Source organism: Echinops telfairi, unplaced genomic scaffold, assembly GCF_000313985.2.
Source record: "Echinops telfairi isolate 266 unplaced genomic scaffold, ASM31398v2 ScPeMD7_7473;HRSCAF=8511, whole genome shotgun sequence".
NCBI classification, from domain to species: Eukaryota; Metazoa; Chordata; class Mammalia; order Afrosoricida; family Tenrecidae; genus Echinops; species Echinops telfairi.
The window spans coordinates 2,159,757-2,180,959 of NW_022111377.1; the positions used below are offsets into that span (position 1 = coordinate 2,159,757).

A 21,203-nucleotide genomic window follows, 5' to 3' on the forward strand; every position below is an offset into this window, starting at 1 on the left:
AAAAGGGCATCTTTAAACAAAGATTTCCATGGCTCTTTCGGGTGCATAGAATCACTCCTGTACTCTACATCATTAGCCATCGTCCGCTCTTCTTCTCGACTTCCTCTTCCTTGCACGTGCAGCTTTTGAGGACAGTGGATACTTCTGAATCAACAAATAGGCTTTTTAATGCCCACAGCCTAGTTCCAGAATTTTGGCATCCTGTAGTCCAATATTTCTCAGATCATTTTTTTAAAGCCTCTATTGTTTGTGATTTTGTTAGTGCAGTCAAATGACCCCATGGTGGTTTTTGGATTGGATACAGTATGTTTTTCCAAAAGGAGTAAGAAACTTCAGCTCTCTTGGCATTGGTCCATTACTCTGAAAATGAATTGCTCTCAGCTTTTAGGCAGTTAAGGAATCATTAGCCTCCTTAAATTCTATTTGTCCTATACACCAGTTTGAATGGCTGATCCCCACCCCTTCCCTACCTTGGGACGATCCCATCTCTTTCTATAACTCTATAGCTCACTGTCATTTATTTATCGCTAATAAAAAGCATAGTGACTTCTTCCTGTCATGAAATACTCATTACCATCATGCCCTTGGTGACCTGCAGTGGTCCTATAGGACAGGGCAGAACTGACCCCACAAGGTTTCCAAGGCTGTCAAGGCTGAAACTCCACATCTTCCTCCCGAGGAGTGGCTGGTGGCTTTGAACCGCTGCTCTTTGGGTTGGCAACCAAGTGCTTACCCACGGTGCCACCAGGGCTTCTTTGCCATGGCATATACATCCAGAACTCAGCACACACTACAAAGATGGCCATGCAAATATTATTGTGAGAGACCAACAGAGAAGGGCAGTTCTCACTGGACATGCCGCCTTGTGTCATTTAGGCTTTGGGCACTGGCCGGGTCTCGTGCACATTCCCAGGTTAGCGCTAATATTGGGAAATAAACCAGCTTCAGCAGTTAATTCATCAGAAATCGAACTTACAGAGTCGGGGCCTTGCCTACCGCCTTGGTCATCTGATGCTGTTGTAACAGGAATACCACAAGGAGGGAGTTTTAATGAAAAGAATCTCACTTTCTCACAGATGATGGGTTGGAAGTTCGGATTCAGGAGGAAGGTCCCTATCTCTTTTGAGCTTCACTTCTTCGGCAGTCTTGGCACCTCTCCCCCCCCTCCCCCATTGTTGCTTGCTAAATCTGCTCCTTTTACACCTTAAATAAGACGGACTCTCAACACAAGCCAGTCCCAAAGGATACAGGTGTTCAGATTACAACATATATTTTTACATATTTTTTGTGGGATACACTTTTCTCTATCCTAACTACTGGCCACCTTACTTTGGCCACTTGCTATAATGGCTTTTGGGGTAGCTCCTTTAAAATAAAATCTTGACATAATGTTTTGTCATGAAATAGTTTTATTTTTGGCCACAAAAGTAGGCTGCCCTAGTAATTGGGGAACGGATTTAAATGAGCTCTTTTACTCTCTCTCTCTGCCCCAGTTGGTACCAAATGCCCACTTGTTATATTTGCATATAACATGCAAATGATATACACCAGGAGCATCCTGTAGTACAACATTTCCACATAGTTACATAGAAAGGGCTGCAGGGTGGACTTGAACACCCAACCTTCCAATTAGCTTTTATTTTACTGTATATACTTGTGTATAAGCTGAGCTTGTCAGCACATTTTTAATGCAGTTTTTGTGGTAAAATTAGGTGCCTCGGCTGATATTCAGGTCGGCTTATACTCGAGTAGATAGATACTTAATTTGTTTAAGAATTTTGATTAGAGGAAGACATATTTTGCTCACATACAACAATCGTACAAGGGGAAGGGCATCACTTGCCCTAACTGGTAAACAAGAAAACTGAGGCTTGGAGCGCTAAGTCATTGGGAAAATTGATGATGATAATAGTGCAATCAGCATATACGCCAGGGGCTGATTGACAAGGCTGTACTGCTTTGTGTATATGGGTTTTTGCTTTCCTGCGTATAGCTTGTGTTTTTTGTGATTTTTATTTTCTTTCTTTTCATTTCAGGTTTTTTGTGTTGCTGATTGGCTTCTGGCTGCTATTGATGCAGTTGACACTATAGGCTGTGATTTTGTCATATTACAGCTGTGAAAGTAAACCCGAGACGTGCAAGCCCCATGGACAAGCAGATGGAGTCTGGGCTCCCACTGAACTCTAGCCCAAATTCAAGAACAGGTAGTTCTGATCACGTGGCCCTGCTTGATCCTCACCTTCATGAAGGAAGCACTGATGATAAGGTGCTACAGCAAAGTGGGGTGAAGAAAGCAGATGGGGCCTGCCTATCCATCGCAATAGTGTCTGGGGTCTTAAAGGCTTGTATTCAAACAAGCAGCCATCTAAGCAAGGAGTCAACTAAGTCCACATGGAAGAAGCACACCAGCATGTGTGATCCAAAGAGGAGGAAAATTTGAATATGGAGAAGGGAAAAGTGCCAGTGCTGAAATTATGAACACCAGTTTGTAGGAGGCTACAGAGGGCAGTGGGGTACCCAAAGCCATCGGCAGAGTATCTGGCCAGATTGAGCGGCAGGCAGATCCGTGCACCACAGGCCAGAGTCTCAAGCAGCCTTGCTGTCAGGCAGAGACCACTGTAACTTTAAATTTGCCCAATCGAATTAGATACTTGGCCGGATGACCTCCCAGTAGACGCAACCTGAGTTGGTTCTGTGTGCAAGTGTCTATTACTTGTTCCAGGACAGAAATCTCTTCCCTGACTTTTAAAATGTTGATGAGGGTCCTTTCTTTCCTACTCCTTATTTTCATTTTGGTCTTTATGTTTTTATTATTTTATCCTTATCACCTTATTTCTAATTTTTTTAATTGTTTCTGTTGGGCTTCCCAGTTTGTGACTCATCGAAGGAGTGGACACCTAGTGTTAATAATTGATACAGGGGTTGATTGGGCAGGTGGGTGAGAGTGGGTGGTAAGGAGGGAAGGGGGATTTGAGGAGTGGGAAATGAAAGTAGGAGGAGGGGGGAGTACTAGAAACAACTGTGATTGCACAATTCATTTTAAAGGCAATTTAATCATTGGGGGAGGTGTTCTAAAATCAATATGGTAATGATTGTACAATTCTCCTTGATATGATTGAATGAACTATTGGAGTGTATGCTATGTACATTATACGCCGGTAAAACTGTGAAAAACAAAAGTTAAATGATTTGCCCAACATCTTAGAGCTAGTTACTAACTTCCAGCTTTCTGATAACCCAGTTATTTTCACTAGGGCAGAAATGGAATGAATTAACCACAGAAGTAAATATCTAACTTCATCTATCACAGAGTGTAAGGGATGTACCTTGCCTACGGCTCTCAATTCTATTGCAATGCCTAGCTTCTCATACTCTCAATCCTATTGCAACTCATAGCTACTCTCTTGCAACTCAATTCTATTGCAACTCATAGCTACTCTCTTGCAACTCAATTCTATTGCAACTCATAGCTACTCTACAGGGCAGAGTCGAACTGCTCCACAGCCTTCCCAGGGCAGTCAGCCTTACAGAAGCAGGTTGCCAAAATTTTCACCCAAGACTTGGGCGTCAGAAACGCCAAACTTTCGGTTAGCAGCCAAACACTTACCACCAGGATGCCTTGCATTGTGACATTCTGGCTCACTCACTGCCATTGAGTTAATTCCAACCAGCAGTGACCCTCCGGGACAGGTGAGCACTTCGTCTGGGGGCTTGAGACTGTACCTCTTACAAGAGTAGAAAGCCTCGTCTTTCTCCTGAGGAGGAGCCGGTGGCCTCAAACTACTGACCCGGAGCTTAGCCCAACTTGTCACTATGATACCCCTAAGGTCCCTGGACCGTCACCTCGTCCTCCCAAAGTCCAAATGAGTTTTTACCGACAGATGTATGGGGCTTAAGAAGACACACCCATGGATGCTGGATGCTTGACTCACTGCGTCTTCTTCGCACATGTCCTTGGGAACCCTGAAGGTCCCAGGTCCTGGGGGAGTACCTAGAAATGAGCTCTGGTCCTCCATCCCTGGCATCAGGTTGTTGTCCGAGACGTTTATGCCCCACAGTTTGGCAACTCTACATTGTAATACTCTGGCACAGGTTTCGATGGGCCAGCATTCTTGGACGTGGGAATGTACTTTTTCTGACCAGCAGTGAAGGGCCTTGATTTCCTATTGGGGCCTGACTTTTCTATGATCAATTCATCCAAAGCAGGCTGGAGGATCCGTCTCATAAAGATAAGCAAGCCTCCCTTGCCAGTATAACTGCTATGGCGTGTCTATTCAAGTTCTTATGCTGAACCCACATGAAACTGCCTTCCTCTTATTGTGCTTTTTGTAGACTAAACATGGCTGAGTGGTGACGGTTTCATGTGGCTTCGTCACATTCCTGCACAGCAATGGCACGGCGTTCTCTTCAGACGGTTTATAAAACATCCCCGCGTCTATTTTATTTGGGTTATCTTCTCTGCAGGTTCGGAGGCCTTTCCAATCACCCAGGAAACCTTTCCTAGTTTGTATTCGAGTTTAACAGTCACTTGGTGTGTCTGACGACACGGCACCCGCCCCGGAGCTGGTGAGGGTCTGGGGTGCCAGGGAGTATTTGTGGGCACCCCCAGGCCTCTGTCGTCTACTGGTCTACTGCGGGGCGCTGATGCTCTGTTGATAGTATCGACACCATATCCAGTCATCTCCACCTTCCTTTCAACTTTAAGGAAAACGTAAGCCGTCACTAAAATCCTCCTCCAACCAGCAAATCTTTAAAATCTCCAGTTCAAAATGAACTTGGAACATCTAAGCCAAATGCATTTTATCTTAAACCTTCTGACAGGACAGAGGCAGCTCATCAACTAGAGGCTGGCACCACTGGGGTCTGTATCTAATGTGCCTTGCGTGGCTTAGCTGCTGAACCCCGCCTTGTCTGAGGTGCTCTGCCAGCCACGTTTATTAATTAGTGTCTAACATTGCCACCTCTCCGCAAGTGGCAACCTCTCATAAAAAATGCATGATTTGATTGGCTTAGGAATGACAACTTCATTTACAATAGACAAATAAATATCACACCTCACGCGGCCGTCTTTTCCCATTTATTCATTTAACTACCTCCATGGCCTTTGGGATTTGTACTAACGGAGTGAATGAAAGTAGATAACTAGTGTAATTTTCCTTTCTTAATCATGTGTAAGCAAAAATGATTAAGTATCTAAGTGGCTCTGTCTCTCTTTTTAAAATAAATGAGTCTAGCTCCCCTTCCCCACCCTCAAAAAAAAAAAATCTATTCCCTACTAAAAATAGATGGCAAGTCTGAAGAAAAGCCTTCAGGGCTATTTCATATTATCCATGTTTAAAATGCAAATTCATTAAGCTTCTGAGTAGGCCATCTGATATTGCTTTTAGCAGCTGTATTTATTCATCGCATCTTCTGTGATGTCACTAACTTGGATTGCCGTTTTGTCCAGCGAGGATCCCTCTTCCCCCTCCTCCTCTTTGTGAGTCCCGCGTTTCATCTCATGGACTCCTTTTCATTTCCATCTTTTCCTCCAACGTGTGAGATTGTTGATCAACCTTGGGTAGGACTTCTTGGCAGAGCTTGGGAGGAGACTGTGAGGCCTATTCAATGATTCTATAAACACCCTTTCGCTGAGACTCAGTCCTCTAATGATCAAATTCAAGGCTTGGACCTTCGAGAGTATGGCACATGATCAAGGCTTGGAAGGCAGTGGCCAGTTTAGGCAACAAATCCAGAAGACCGTGGGGAGATGTTTACATGAAGGGGCTGCAGACAGATGCCCCACCCTGCCCTTCATGGACCACACATCATCTACAATAGCAAATCTCGGACTTGGACACTTTCCTCACCTCTTTGGCCCTGCGAAGCTTGGGCTGCTATGTTTATTTTGTAGCGAAAAGAACACCAGACTTAGAGTAAGGGCTGCATCTGAATCTTGGTTTCACCACTGATGAGTCCCTTCGGATAAGTCAGTTTGGTTTTCAGGGATACAGTTACGTCAAAGCACCCTCGTGTTGCCCTGGGATAAGCATAAGATCTGCGGTTCAAACCCACCAGCTGCTCCGAGGGAGAAACAGGAGGTTGTCTGTTCCTCTGAAGATTCAGTCTTCGAAACCTCTGGAGCAGGTCTGCTCTGCCCTGTTGGGCCGCTAAGAGTGCAAAGCCACTGGATGGCAGCAGACAGGTGTGAGTCATTTGACCGAGGCTGGGTAAACGCATCTGTGAAGCAAGGATCTCATCAGGGAACTCACTGCCCAGCAGTGAGGGTGGAAGGGGCAGATGAGAGCTCCCAGGAGGTACGCAGTGGGGCACTAGATGACTCCACATCCAGTGGCCCTGGAGTTGATGCTGCCCGCCAGGGATCCCGCGTGAGCAGACGTGCGCTGCACTGGGTTGTCATTGACTGCTTCCATGGGAAGCTGTCTGCCAAGCCCTTCTTCCTAGGCACCTCTGGGGAGGCCCACACCTCCACCCAACTGATCTGTTAGCTTCTAGTTCTCCCGATTTAAAAGCTATAATTAGAGTTATGAATGGTCTGGGACCCTGTATTCATATCTCACCCTGTGCTTGAAGTGTGTAGAGCAGGGGGTCTAAGCAGCTGCTCAAAACTATCGCGATAGGTGGAATCAAAGAATGGAGACCACCTGGCCATCTCTCAGCGTGGCCACCAATGTGTGGGGAACTCTAGAGCTCTCCTTAGAGTGAGAGAGGGTCTATGAATACACGCTCTCCTTGGGGTTCACGTCTTCAGCAAACATTTCTTGGGTTACCTGCTATGACAGGAAGCCCTGTGCTGAGTTCTGAGCATGTGTCCTCTCTGTGAGGAATGTGGAGTTCAGTAGGAAGGCATGGGACAGCACAGTCACAGGGAGTAAACCTGGCAGGGGACAGGAGGAAGAGACGCTCTTAGCGCAGTGGGCTGACCTGAGGTAATGCGCCGCCCCGCCTTCCTGGAAGGGGGAGGCAGCGTGTGCACCTTGGGCTGTGATGCAAGAGCCTCACCTGCAGCTGAAGGAACAGGAAAGGCACAGGAGGGACACTTCACCTTCAGACTCAGGAGTTGACATCCTTGTTTTCTCTAACAAGACATCATACAACAGACAACGCTCCATCCCTCATAATGATCCCTGGGTAGTGCTCAATTCCCAGAGTTCTCTCCAAAATTCCACCCCATTCTCTCTTTCCACTGGCCAACAGGGACCGTTCTCACAGGGATGACTCTGCAAGCACCAGAGTCCCATCTGCGCTTCTGTCAGCTGTGATGACAACGGCTAAGTCACAACTGATAAAAACAAAACCACCACCACCACCAATTCACTGCCATAGAGTAGATGCCAACTCAGAGTGCCACTATCAGGCAGGGCAGAACTGTTCCATAGGGTTTCCAAGGTGAAATGTATAATGTGCGTGTGCGTGCGTGCGTGCATGCGTGCGTCTTGGATGACAGATTACCGATGTTTTACTTAACAGTTTTAAACCACACACACAGTAGGTAGCCACCACTGTTCTCGACTTGTGCCCTGTTAACACTAGTAAGTAGTCCTGGAGCTATTCACAGACAGCCCCGGGTAGGCTAAGGCCTTATGCAAATGAGCACATGCTAGGCAGGCCAGAGCCCTTTCTAACTGCACCATGCTTTCCGGGTAGCTGGCCCATCATATGCTCAGCGAGTTCTTCAACGGACACTTAGCCCTTTCTTGGTTATAAATCTTTACAGAAGCAGACAGCCTCGTCTTTCTCCTGCTGAGAAGCTGGTAGGGTTGATCTGCTGACCTTGTGGTTAGCAGTCCAGTGAGGAGCCTGTTACACCACCAGGACCCAGAAGGGAGAGTTCAAGAGACGTTCCTCTCACTCACTGCCTCTGAGTTGACTCTGACTCACGGAGATCCCACAGGACAGACTGGAGCTGTGCCTGTGGGCTTCTGAGACTGTAGCTGTTTCTGGGCATAAAAAAACCTCCAAGTATAAAGATAGGATTTCCTCAGTGATTGAAAGTGGGGCTGTGAAAGCGGCAGTACAGGAAGGCGTTGAGGTTGATTGCCTTGCTTTTTGCACTGGTTGGCGAACCATTCAGTTAAGACAGGTAGTAATTCATGAGAAGGGGTTGTTTGGGCAATGGGAAGATAATAACTTTAGTATGAGAACTGCCTGGGAACCATTTGGATACAATTGTCCTACAATGGATATTGGATACAACAGATTTAGGGTTGGAGCTTAGGGGGAAGAGTTTGATGAAAGATTTGAGAGCCAGCAGTCTACAGGAGGCAGTGGAAGCCATGCAACCAAATGCGAGGGCCTCAGAGCGGACGCCTGGCTCACCCTGGTGCTTCCCGGGCAGTGTTTCATTGTAACGTGTGTCTGCTATACTTAGGATAAACGTTATACAATTCCTTTTCACCGGGAGAGTGCATTGTTAATCTTTTCTCGTCATGGCCATGCATGCTTCAGAGCAATGGCTGAAGAGATTTGTGTGTCTTTCTGTGTTTTTGTCTGTTCTTTTTATGCAATTAGTTGTGTTTCAATCCAGTCACTTTGCTGTTCTAATCTTTAGGCCAGAGCCAACCTTGCCTTTGAAAAGCCAGTGTCAGGCCTGGCCAGCTGGTTGTATTTATTCTCCTATTATTTATAAAGCACTAAGATAAATAAAGCTTTAAAAAAATGACTACAGGAAATAGTTAATATTTGCATTACAATAAATACAACTTTAAGAACGGATATTTAGAGAAGAGAGTCAAGACAAAATGCTTACGAACACACCCAGGAATGCAAAGGAGAGCATCTATTTGGCCAAATGTGGCCAGATGGGCTCCAAGGGCCACGGTTTATACAAGGTATTGGGATACTAGTTTTCACAATCAGGCACAGCACTTAGTTGTATACTTCCATTTACCAGTGAAGCTGAATGAAACAAGTTTTATAGAAGCCAAGTGTGTCCTTACCGGCAGGAATCTCCACTTCTACTGAGCCAGCTTCCTCCAGGCCCACCTCAGAAGGCGATGCCAAGGGTGGCCACAAGGTCTCAAGGACTAAAACATCTTTAGCTTCGCTCTTTCCCTTGTTTACAAGCTAAAAGAGGGCTTCATGATTAGCCAATGGGGTTGAGCGTTCAGAGCTCATTTTCACTAATGAGCTGATTGTGACCACGTGATGACTTCTGAGTTTTCCCTCCAAGACCAATCAGAAAGAGAGTCAACACCTCTGACTCAGAGAAACAGAGTAATCACTGATTGGAAACAACAAGGCTGTGCATCTCCAGAAAAAAATGCATCCTCAATGTCAGAGTTTCATCATCTCCTGTCAACTTGTGAAGGGGTGGGGTCTAGCCTGTCAAGCAGGCCATAGCCATTGAAGCCTCTGTGAGGGGCTGGCCTTCCCCTGGGGATTGTGGGAACTCCTGTCTTCCTCCCTGGAGGTAGGACACACACACTCTCTCTGCTTTGTCTCCCTGAGAGACAAACCTGTTGACAAGCCACATGGAGCTATGCTGATGGCAGCCAGAGCCTTGGAGCTGGAGGAGCCACATGGAATCAGATACTTTTCTTCGAATCAGATAATAAAATATACAAATGCCTAGAGGAATGAAATGACAGAAGATAGCAACTACGTGCAAACAGCTAGGGTATTCTTTCCCTTTCAGTTAGTCATTTTGCTGTTAATAGCCAAAACAGGTATATGTTTTCTTAAAAAAACAAAAACAAAAAACACCAAAAAACACCAAACAGTGATCACAACCTTTGAGTCGCGTTCCACTCACAGCTGTTGGACAGAGGGTAATTGCCCTACCCAGTTCCAAGGCTGTAATCTTTATACTGAAGCCGGCTGCCACATCTTCCCCCCCATGAAATGGCTGGTGGCTTTGAACTGCCAACCTTTTGGCTAGCAGTCTCATGCTTAAGCACTGCAGCATCAGGGCTCCTTAAAGGGGATCTACTGGTTTTTACCTTCCATCCTATGTACTCCGGGACTCCCTTTTCTTTAAGTCTAACTCACCACACTTGTACTAGAGCCTGTGTGTGTCTTCTGACTCAGGAATAGCATCCCTTTGTCACAGGGATCCTCCCTCCACTTCTTTCTGCTGCTTATTTTCTCTGATCCACTAACTATCTGCTGCTGTGAGCTGGCCTGAGAAGCCACAGCTGGGCCTTAGGCGATTGCTGGCCAGGGTAAGTTTGAGTTGTATGTTGCAACCAGCGATATGTGCTTAGAGATTAGAGTGCAGGCTCTTAGTTGCAGTTCAAGGGATCAGAAAGAACACAAAACACAAAAAACGTCCCTGGACCCACAAGGCAAGTGGGAAGTTAACAGCCTCATTCAAGGAATATCTCACAAGAGCGCTGCTGAGAGCAGCCGAAGTTGTTTTCGGCCTTCCAAATGGCAGAGGCCACACGGACGGACGAGGAGGGTCCACAAAGTTGGTGGGGAAAATTGGAATGCAAAGATAATGGTCTTGTTCCAGCAACTTTCTGAAGCACCCTTATATTAAGGTGACCAGATTTTTAACATTGGTAAAGCAGGACACCACTGATAAAACGCATATCCTGGCGAACTAGCCACACGGCGGCCGAAAACCGTATACCCTAGCTTGTCATGCATTCTTTCCAAAAATCAGACTTCTTAAAAACGCCGCGGGACGTGGGAAAAATTGTTAAAAATCGGGACTGTCCCACCAAAAGCGGGGCATCTGGTCACCTTACCTTATATAGCCATTCGCCCTCAGGAGCCCTGGTGGTCTGGGGCCACGTGATGGCCGCCAACCGACCGGTCAGCCGGCTGGAGTCTGGCAGTTGTTCTGTTCAAGGACGCCCAGCCTTGGACCCCCCTGTGGGGCCGTTCTCCCCTGTTCCATGAGGCGGCTATGAGTCAAAATCTGCTCACAGGCAAACAGTTGGGTCTGGGGACTTCCCGTTTACTGCAGCCTTCGGGGGCTGGCTACCTTTCTTTGTCAGTAAAAGCCTCTCAAGCTGTGGCTATTCAGAGAACGGGTAATAAACTGCTTTGCTTTCTGGGAAGGAAATGGATGGTGGCACGGCACCGCAGGGACTCCACCCTGGAGGATTTCTGCAAGGTGGGCTGGGCTACTGAGTCTTTCAGAGAGCTCCTGGTGGCAGAACACTGCTCTCCTTGCATTCGAATGAGCTCCTTCTCGCCCAAACAAACTAACAAACACACACAAACTGTTCATACGCTGACAGTCGGGACCAGTTCATTCTATGCAAGGCTCGTTCATGGTTGATTTTTCTGACATGCATGAGAGTACGGATCGGGTGGAAAAATACAGCTGTCCGTTCACAGACGATGGGACACTTGGTGTCTTCCTGTCCATCCTCTCTTTGCTACCTGTCCCAGGTTCTGCCTGTCTGAAAGGAAACCAGGCAAGCCTCTTCAGCCCCTGCCCTGGAGGATTTCTGGTACATTCAGCTGTTAACCATAACGTCAGCAGTTCGAAACTATGAGCCTCTATGTGGGAGAAAGATGAGGGCCTGTTTGCTCCTGTGAAGAGCGATGGTTCCCCAGAAACCCACTGGACCAGTTCTACGCTGGCTTACAGGGCCCCCATGAGTTGGGATCGACTTCATGGCTGGGAGTTTTGCGTTAACCACTCTGACACAGGATCTTATCGGTTCATACTGGGACAGATTGCTCAGACAAGGTATGGGCCTACAAAGCAGCACCGGTCCGATGTTAGTATCCATAAGCACCACCTGGGGCTACTGTTAATACTATTACTACTCTGATACCATGGGTCGAGGAGGTGAGGCCCGAGAACCTGCATTTTAAACACACTGCTGGTCTGTGGACCCCGCTCTAAGGACCAAGGCTGGGCTGTCCTTATGAGACGGCAGTTGGCAGGCGAAGAGCAGGTCTCCACACGGTGGGAGAAGAAACGAAGTTCCTCACCACCAGCTAATCCTGATGATGAACGGATGCTCCCAAACTTGCCTAAATGCCAGCTTTGTTTGGGGGAGCTTTACAAATACTGAGCTACCGCCCTTAGAGGCAAGGTCGGCAGTTCAAACCCACCAATCTCTGTGAGGGAGAAAAAGGAGGCCGTCTGCGCCTCACAGGATCGACAGCCTGGAAACCTGATCCAGGGTGGCTGTGCTTTGGAATCGACTCGGTGGCAGTGGGTTGGGCCGCCTGGGCATGTTGCTGCCGGGTGCTGCTGAGTCAGTTCTATGGCACAGGGAGCCTGTCGGGCAGAGAAGAACACCGGTGGCCGTCATCTTCAAGGAGCAGAGTGCCTGGCCTTTTCTCCTTGGGACCAGCTGGAGTCCCCACCACCGAGACTTCGGTTAGCAGCTGAACACTCAACCACGGTGTGCCACCAGGTCTCCTGGAGGGCTGAGCGTTTGCCGTTTTAGCAACTCTCCCGAGGACTGAGTGTGTAGTCCAAGCTGCAAATCACTGTCTTCATTCTTCATAGTCAACGATGCAAACAGATGTACGTAGGAGGGCTTTCCAAATGTTTGTGGAAAATGGAAAGGAAAGAGAATGGAATCTCCCCATGAATTTTTCAAGTCCCTGTGTGTGTGTGTGTGTGTGTGTGTCTCCCTGGGTGGTTCAAGCAGTTAAGTGCTCAACTACTACTGGTCCCAAGGTTGGCAGGTTGAACCCACCCAGAGGCGCCCTAGAAGACAGGCTTGGTGATGTGCCTTGACCTTAAAACCCCACGGGTCGGATTCTCCGCCGTGCACACGTGGTCACCATCAGGTGGAAGGGACTCATGGCAACTGATGACAAATATGAGGGGGCTTCAAAAAGTTCCTGGGGTAATTCTATTACACCTCAATTCCATTCTGTTTTGGAAGCGATCCCGTGTATGGGACCGCTTTCCTTTGTTCTTCATCAATTCTCTAGGAAATCATTATCATGTTAGGGTTAGGTGACCAGACTTTAACATCGGACAAAAGCGGGACACCATTGATAGAACTCATATCCTGGCAAAATAGTCACCTGGCAGCCGAAAACCGTATACCCTAGCTTGTCGTGCATTCTTTCCAAAAATTGGGACTTTTAAAAAATGCCGCGGGACGCAGGGCAAATTGTTAGAAATCAGGACTGTCCTGCCAAAAGCGGGACGTCTGGTCTCCTTATGTTAGGTACACAATTAGGAAGCATAGCACCTCTCGGAGTCTTTCTCAGAGATCGCAAACGAGAAAAGGAATGGCCGTACTTAGCAGACACATCACGGAGTGTAAGTCCAAAGGCAGACTTGGCAGTTTAGGCTGCAAATCACAGTGTCATTAAGTGACGTGTTTGGCACAGTCCCAGGGAGAAGCGGCGGGCGTGTGATCAGCTGAAAGAGCTGTGAGGCACGATCCCTCACCCCACCTACTTCACTAGCTGTTGTATGACCTTCAGCAAGTCACCTGATCTTTTGGGGCTTCAGTTTTTGACTCTATGAAGTAAGAGTTTTGAGCAATATAATTTCTAAAGACACGTTTAGCCTCTGTGTTCAGTGATCTATGATTAGATCTGGCCTATTTTCTCCATGCGTCCCTTCTTTCTCTGCTGACCCATATAACAGCACTGAAATAAACAGAAAACTACTGAAATTAGCTACAGGAATCCCTGTGCTTTGGTCTCTTGGTTTTCCTGTTCACTGATATTTCGTTTTTGCTAATGTAAAAATCCTCGGGGGTCTTACCTCTGGGCCACTCTGACGTAGTTAGCTCAGTGATTAGAAGCCAATCAATGATTCCAGGATTACTTTTCAGATTTCCCCCCTGCCTCCCCTCTGCCCCCTGTCCCCCAGGAGTTGAAACTATGGTTTGCTCCTCTATAAGCTACAGAAGAAATACAAAATCTAGGCTGAAACTCCTCCTCCTCCTTCAACAACTTACACACATTACTAAACTATAAATCAGGTCTTAACAATGGATTTGGATGACAAGATAACATCAACCCAAATAACTGACAGTTGCCTTTTGTATTCTACTTGGATCAAGCAGGATTGGGTCCATTATTTGCCGTAAGAGATATCTACTGATTTGTCATAGCACAGATTTCCCCCCCACCTTAATAACCATAGATATTTACTTAGGTTTAGAACAATGTACTTCCAGTTAAAAGGGTCATCAGCATGAAAATGAATTATTACTTGGCTTTATTGTTTATTTAGTATTTTATTAGTTATATGCAATGAAGTGTTTGCAAATCTCTTGAGACAGTTCTCAATAAGCACTCAATAAATATCAAATATATTTTTTATCATTTGTGCAGTTTGTATTTGGTTAATTAAAATTATCAAATTTCTGAGAGCCACTGAAATATCTCACATCCATAAAAAGCTACAGAATTAGCATTTGCTAAAAACATACTTGTCCTGGAGTTTGTAGCAACCGTTCTGGGTTTGGATCATATAAAATATGTGTGTGTATACTTACATGTAACTGTATACACATATGCATGCAATGGCAGTAATTCATTATTATTTCCCAATTCAGTGATTTGTGGACATGTGCTTTACTGTACGCTGGGTCTCATGAGTTACTTATTAGGTAAGAGTAAACTTCTCAAAATCCTACCACACTTTACTGGAATGTATCTAAATAGTGGTCTGAAAAAAATACAACACTGTTGGATTTTAAATAAGAAATGATTGCTACAAACCATAGACATCTTTACTAAAGAAAAATTTCAAACTGAAATTTCAAATTTCAAATGTGAAGCTACTGTTTTTCAACATTTCCTCCAGCTAGGTCTATGTGTACACGTCTACTGTGGGTCAACATTTCCTCCAGCTAGGTCTATGTGCAGACGTCTACTGTGGGTCAACATATCCTCCAGCTAGGTCTATGTGTACACGTCCACTGTGGGTCAACATATCCTCCAGCTAGGTCTATGTGTACACGTCTACTGTGGGTCAACATTTCCTCCAGCTAGGTCTATGTGCACACGTCTACTGTGGGTCAACATATCCTCCAGCTAGGTCTATGTGTACACGTGTACTGTGGGTCAACATATCCTCCAGCTAGGTCTACGTGTACACGTCTACTGTGGGTCAACATTTCCTCCAGCTAGGTCTATGTGTACACGTCTAAAGATGGTGTGCTCATCTCTTGAACCCTCCCTGGCGAATCCCGCAGCCTTTGGTTTGCACCCTGTCGTGTCCGGATAGCAGCTTTGGCATGCTTGAAGGACTCAGATGGTGTTCTTTTTTGAAGGGGCAAGGTCAGGGCTAAAGTGTGGATGAGGTAAGGTTTTTTCAGTAAAAGTCTCCGGGGACATCATACTGATTCTGTGGTGCTATCCTTGAAGATTGAACAGGTACATGGTCGTGGTGAAAAATGTCCTTAGTCAAACCTTCTTGGTCAAACTTTCCTCACTAATGCAGTTTTTAATTTTCTTAAAACTCTTCCTACGAAGCCCCTATGGTCATTCTATCTCCTTTGAGAAAAATCTATCAAGTTACCATCTGGAGTCTCCACAAAATGGCCACAACTTTCTAAGCTAACCTATCAGCTGTGAATTGAACCAGGCCAGGAAATCCCCTCAAAGGCCACTGTTTTGATTGGACCTCTTTGGGAAGCTACCCTAGTGAGACTCAGTCCAGAGCACGACAGAGAAATGGTCTCCAGACAGCCTTTGATTGCAGAGACACGTGGAAAGACAGGTTGTCTGGAATAAATCCAGGCACATATCAACTGGAATTCTAGCACCAACACTTTTTGACTTCTCCTCCTGTCTGGAAAGCACCAAGAATACCTGTTGACCCCTACTCACTCAGTCTCCTGCTAGAGACAGACTTTCCAGGGAACCTACACTTTGCGTGTTATGTGGTCCTTCCCACCCTGTTGCGCGGCACTGCTGGGAGAAATACCGAGCTCCAGGTCACGGAGAATGTTAACCCCAGAGTATCTGTAGGTCCTACTCTAATAATCAGGAGACGGTGGATTAAGAGTAAGCCTCTACACAGACATCCATGCCTTTAAATTCATATAAGAACCCAAAGTGCGACGTGCTGGCTAGATGGAAGGGACACATCACAAACCACAGCGCCCCTGTCAACGCTTCAGCCTCTACTGCTAAAAGACCACGTGATGAAGAGGGAGGAAGGTTGGAGGGGCAGCATAGAACTAACTGGTGGGCTGGACGGGGACAGCGAGGGAAGGAAGGCGTATCTAAGCTACCTGGCACTTAATAGAAAGGGCCCCTGCTGGTCCAATCTCCTCACCCTGGCCATGGCGGTGGTGAGAGAGCAGCAGCCACTGTTTTATGGGCTGGTGTGGACATCCTGTTGAGCCCTGTCTGTGGTGCTGACGGCATGGTGCTATTTCTCATTTACCACCTTGTGCGGGGCACGTCTGATCCCTTGCTCTCAGGAGCAGCATGGGGCACTGGAAAGGCTGAGGCACTTACGAAGACTTCCCCCGCTTAGGCCTTCGTTTCTTCATCTATAAAATAAAGAGGTGGAACTAGTTGATCTCTAACGGCCTCCAGGTTTTTCCAGTGCCAGTGGGATGTGACGGTGGGAGGGTGGGCTGAGTCTCCGAGCTGTTTCCCAGCCCCAGTTTCCCAGCCACAGCCTGCTTTCTCTCTTGCTGTGTCACGCTTCAGGTTGCAAGCAATAGGGCTGATGCCTAATCTTCCGAGATGCGCCCCAGTCCCTGCTCTGCCCTTCCCCACTGACCACGGAAGCAGAGAGAAGGAGGGAGGCCAGCTGGATGGCGACAGGGCATTAGAATGCAGATTGTGGGTTGGGAAGGAAGCCTGTGGCTGCAGATAAAGAGAAGCACCCTAATAACATGAATGTTAATGAGATGCTGTTGGTAAAGCTACACTCCTAAAGGAAGGTGTTGCATTTATAATCAGTGTTTGCAAAGGAGTCCTCTTACAGTAATGACTGCCTTTGATCTGCTGCTTCCCCCTTAGAGAGCTCCCATGCTGGTCACCTCCTACCCAGGTTGGAAGTAAACACCTTGTCCTGCCAGCCACTGTTTTTCATAACCACTGGTGGTGTGGTGGTGATGCCTTGGGCTGTGGTCTGCGAGCTCAGCAGTTTGGGGAGAGTGACACCCAGGAAGAGTGACAGTCTCAGAAACCTGCAGGGGCAGTTCTGTCCTGCGCTATAGGGTCCCCATGAGTGGGCACTGACTTGATGCCAGGTTGTGAGTTTTGCTGGGACAGCAGAGTGGCTTCCCATCTCACTTGGTCTCCTGGCCAGGCTGCACCAGGACAAATCCGTGGTGGCCAGTGGGGAGTGCCTTGCTGAGCTGCTAGGCCTACTCAGTGCAGGCCTGCTGCCCCTGTCATCCTCTGCCAGTGGCCCCACTGTCCTGCAGTCCGGGATGAACGCGCCATGCGCCTGCCTGCAGGCTGTACTCCCAGGAAGGGGCCGCTCCACTGGGAGTCATCGCGGCTGTTCTGACATGATGGATGAAGAAATGGAAATCTAAGGAGGGAGCAGTTCCCGGTGAAGGTCTCTGAAAGAGCTCTCGGGGAGACCTAGCAGTCAGTGGCCAACTTCTGTTCGAGAAGCAGCAGAGAAGAAAGTCCCCAGGCTATCTGTAACCCACAGCCATCAGTGAGTTAAATCAGCAAATGGCTCTCTTTTCCCCGAGTTACCACTTCACTCAGTTTCAGTTTCCTCGTCAGTAAAAGTGGGATATAGACCACGGGCCTTCTGGAGTTGCGACTATAAACACTAACACCCTCCCATGGCTGCCACACAGGCAAATCAATCAAGAGTCGCTGACCTCCGTAAGCATGCTTTCTCATTGCTGTGTTGTGTGGCCTCTGGAGTCTTGTGGCGACCATGCCTTCTAAATTCTAGGCCGGTCCCAGCTTTGCGCAGTGAGACTGGAGAAGTAATTTAATCTGCGGGTGCACCCCCGTGCCCTCAGTATTGCAAGGTGAACACTATCAATATGTTCCCTCGTTTGTTTTTTTCAAGAAGGGATAACAAATAAAGAAGACTGTAACACCATTTACAAACACAGACAACTCGCTTATCCATGTTAAGTGGGGGCAGGCTTCAGATAAAAGAAATCCACCAATAAGCCCACGATCTCATTAGGTTCCGTGCCATTTCTCGTCCAACCAGGCTGTGAACCAGGAGTTAAACTGACGTGTTAAGAGTTTATCGCCTTCCTTTCTCCTTCCTCTGGGCCCTGGTGGAAAATGATGAGTGTTAAGCTCCCCGTCGGTTCCCAAATGGAAAGGGAGAGGCAAGAAGCATGTCCAGAGACTCTCAAAGTGGACTGTCAAAGCTTGGAGGGGCAAAGTTAGCTGGATAAAGGATTCTAATATTATTGGCCAGCAACTTAAGCCCAAAGGGCATGCACATACATATTTTCATTCACTAGGGCAGCACTATACACAATGCATGAAAGGCCCAAAAGGGGGGGCTGGGTCTGGGAAGATTGGAAAGGACTCTGGGAACCATTCCATCCAACCACTTCATCTGCAGCAGAAGAAACCAAGGGACTTCTAATGTTTCTACGTGGTGGTGGGGCGGCGGGGGCTGACAGCACTGATGTGGATTTTGAGTTCTGATAGGAATTAATGACAGTCAGGGACAATAAAGAGCATAAAAGAGAGCATTTGTCACAGCGTCCCTGTCTGCAGCCTCCCGCATGCACACTTCTCTTGTTTATCCTTTCATCTCCGTGACTTGTGGGGAGTGAGAGCAGAAATGATATGGTCCTGAAAGACGGGCTTTATTATCAGAACAACGCTAATAGCTTATGTCATCATACTAATAAGACTTCCTGAGCACCTGTGTACTAGCACAGTCAGTGACTAAAGCCAGCAGAGGGATGCACAGAGCTTCGTCTCCTGCCTCCCTCTTCCTTCTGAAGGGACCGGCGTGTCCCCTTGCACGCCCTCAGACCAGGCTGAGACCGGATGACCTTGGCTGTGCTTCCTTCCGCTCAGCCAGCCACGCTGTTGCTGGGGATGGGCTTCCAGGCTCCAGAATGCTCTCTCCACACCTGCCCATGGCACATGCTCATCCGTGAATGAGCCAGTCCACGTCACCAGGGCCATCTCCTGCGCTGGGCATCACCAACAAGTCCACAAGCCCAAGTGCTACCCACCGCGACAGTGATATTTTCAGGTAACAGATTGTCAGTGGAGACTCCTCACGCTAAAGAGAGACGTGGCCCTTTTTCCGGGATCCGTTGTGCCTTTTTTTCAATGCGACGCTCCTAAATCCTTCCTCTGCCAGCTCATTCAAATCTTGAATCAAATTCATGGATCTTGGTCTCCCCAATCTTCCTTCAAAATCTTATTAATCAATCTTTTGGGAACTGAGGTCTATATGTGTATATGTGAACTCAAAACCCCCAAGTTTAATCTTGGGAATTTAAATAGCATGGAGATTTCACGATCTCTAAAATCTACCACGTCTGCTTGTCACTTTGTCATTCTACTATCTCTACAGAGAGAGATCCCGATTATTTCTCAAAAAATGAACCAGGGACATGGTGGAAGGCGGGCCAGGCACCAGCCCTCAGTTCTCTATGCACATTCTCACAAACGCACAGTAGAGCTGATGAGAGTGGGTGCAACCCACTTGCAGCCCCAAATCCTAATAATACCTTCTACCAAGTTCTATTACCAAGGGATGGTGAAGGTCACCCTGGTGTGGACCCTGTGCTGACTGCGGTGCCTAGTACGGTCCTCTTAAACTTTTCACCAGCCAGGAGCCCTCTCATTAGTTTCCTTCCAGCCAGTTCATCGTGTTGATAAATCACAAGCAAACCCACTGCCATTGAATTGATTCTGACTTTCAGCAACCCTAGAGGACAAAGGGCAGAGCTGCCCCCATGGGCTTCGGAGACAGTTACTCTACGGGGGCAGGGAGCTTCATCTTTGTCCTGCGAAGCAGCTGGTGGTTTTGAACTGCTGACCTTTTGGTTAGCCGTCCAACTTGTACCCCATTACGCCACCAGGGCTCAGCTTTGTATCAAGTAGACCATGTGTTTTCCTGTTTGATAAGCAAAGACAGACAAATACCTACCAATCAGAGTTATTGAACGGATAGGCGGCCAGCCATAGTCCAGCACCACACAATTCAATGACCAGGTGACCGTTTATGAAGGGTGAACGCTGCGGTTTCCATGACTCTGCCATGGAGTCTGACGATACCTTCCTATACAAGCCCCGGCAGCCTGCGCCTGCAAACTGGGAGCCACTGGGCCAATGGCTTTCTTCTCTTCTCCAACTTTCCCGTGGAGATCTAAATCAACGCACCAGGCAGCAACTCAATGGCCTTGTCCTATTTGGGGCTGGTGCTAGAGCTCTTAGCTCCTCGGGGGGTACTCTGCCAGAGCCACATCTTGGCACTTTTCTTTAGAGCCCTTAGAAATGTCACCTGGGGAAAGGGAAGTTCCTTACTTTGTTATTCACCTTTTTGTGTATGTGTGGAACTGAAGTCTTTGGAGCCTGGGAATGCTAGCACCGGCGGTGCAGTGTGAAGCCCTGCTGCTTTCCACAAGCCCAGGGAGGTCTGTGGTGTCCCATGAGGTTGCTATGGGTGGGACTTGGTTCCATGGCACCCAACACCGGAAAGTATTCTATGAAAGCCACAGAGACAGCAAGGGAAGAGGTTCTTGTCGGCAGTTTTTTTAAGTCAAATACTCTACATGTGCCTCAGTCAAACTGTCAGTGTCAGTCTGAAGCGTATACACCACTTCCATGTCTGGATTTATACACTGCACAGCAAACACACGTTCTACAGAGGATTGCTACTAAAAATGAGTTCATACCCATAGAAACATCAGGTAGAAACCATCTCTTAGAAGGCACATCCCTACAGAATCTCAAAAAGCTTTATATACATTATCTCATTCAGCCCCACTCTTCTGGGTAAGCAGGTGGGCCGCCAGGGCTATCATCATTCAATGGCCATCCCCAATACCCTCTCTGGTACGCAAGGAATCTGCCATGATCCCAATTTAAAGCAGGAAATAGACAAGCATAAGGTGTATTCTGAGGGATGGAGACAGCTCCTAAAGCTTCAAGTCTCCTGGGTAATTAACAGTAGGCTGGCAGGTCAAAGAAAACGGGACTTCGTTATACCTTCCTGTGTGGGGCTGACCTATCAAGAGGGTATATGACAGTAAGTCAAAAAGTATCACTACAGAGCATGACCACCTTCATTACCAAGCAAAAATATCAGAATGTGGAGCCCCTGTTTCTCAACAAATACTCCATCCAGAGATGTTTCCGTTTGAGCTTTTTCCCCCGAAGGCACT

General features: G+C 47.4%; 1 protein-coding gene across 4 annotated transcripts in view; it reads right to left on the reverse strand.

Moving 5' to 3' along the window:
• CELF2 (CUGBP Elav-like family member 2) overlaps positions 1–21,203 on the reverse strand; it is a 512,058-nt gene that overhangs the window by 121,295 nt on the left and 369,560 nt on the right. The window lies entirely within an intron of this gene.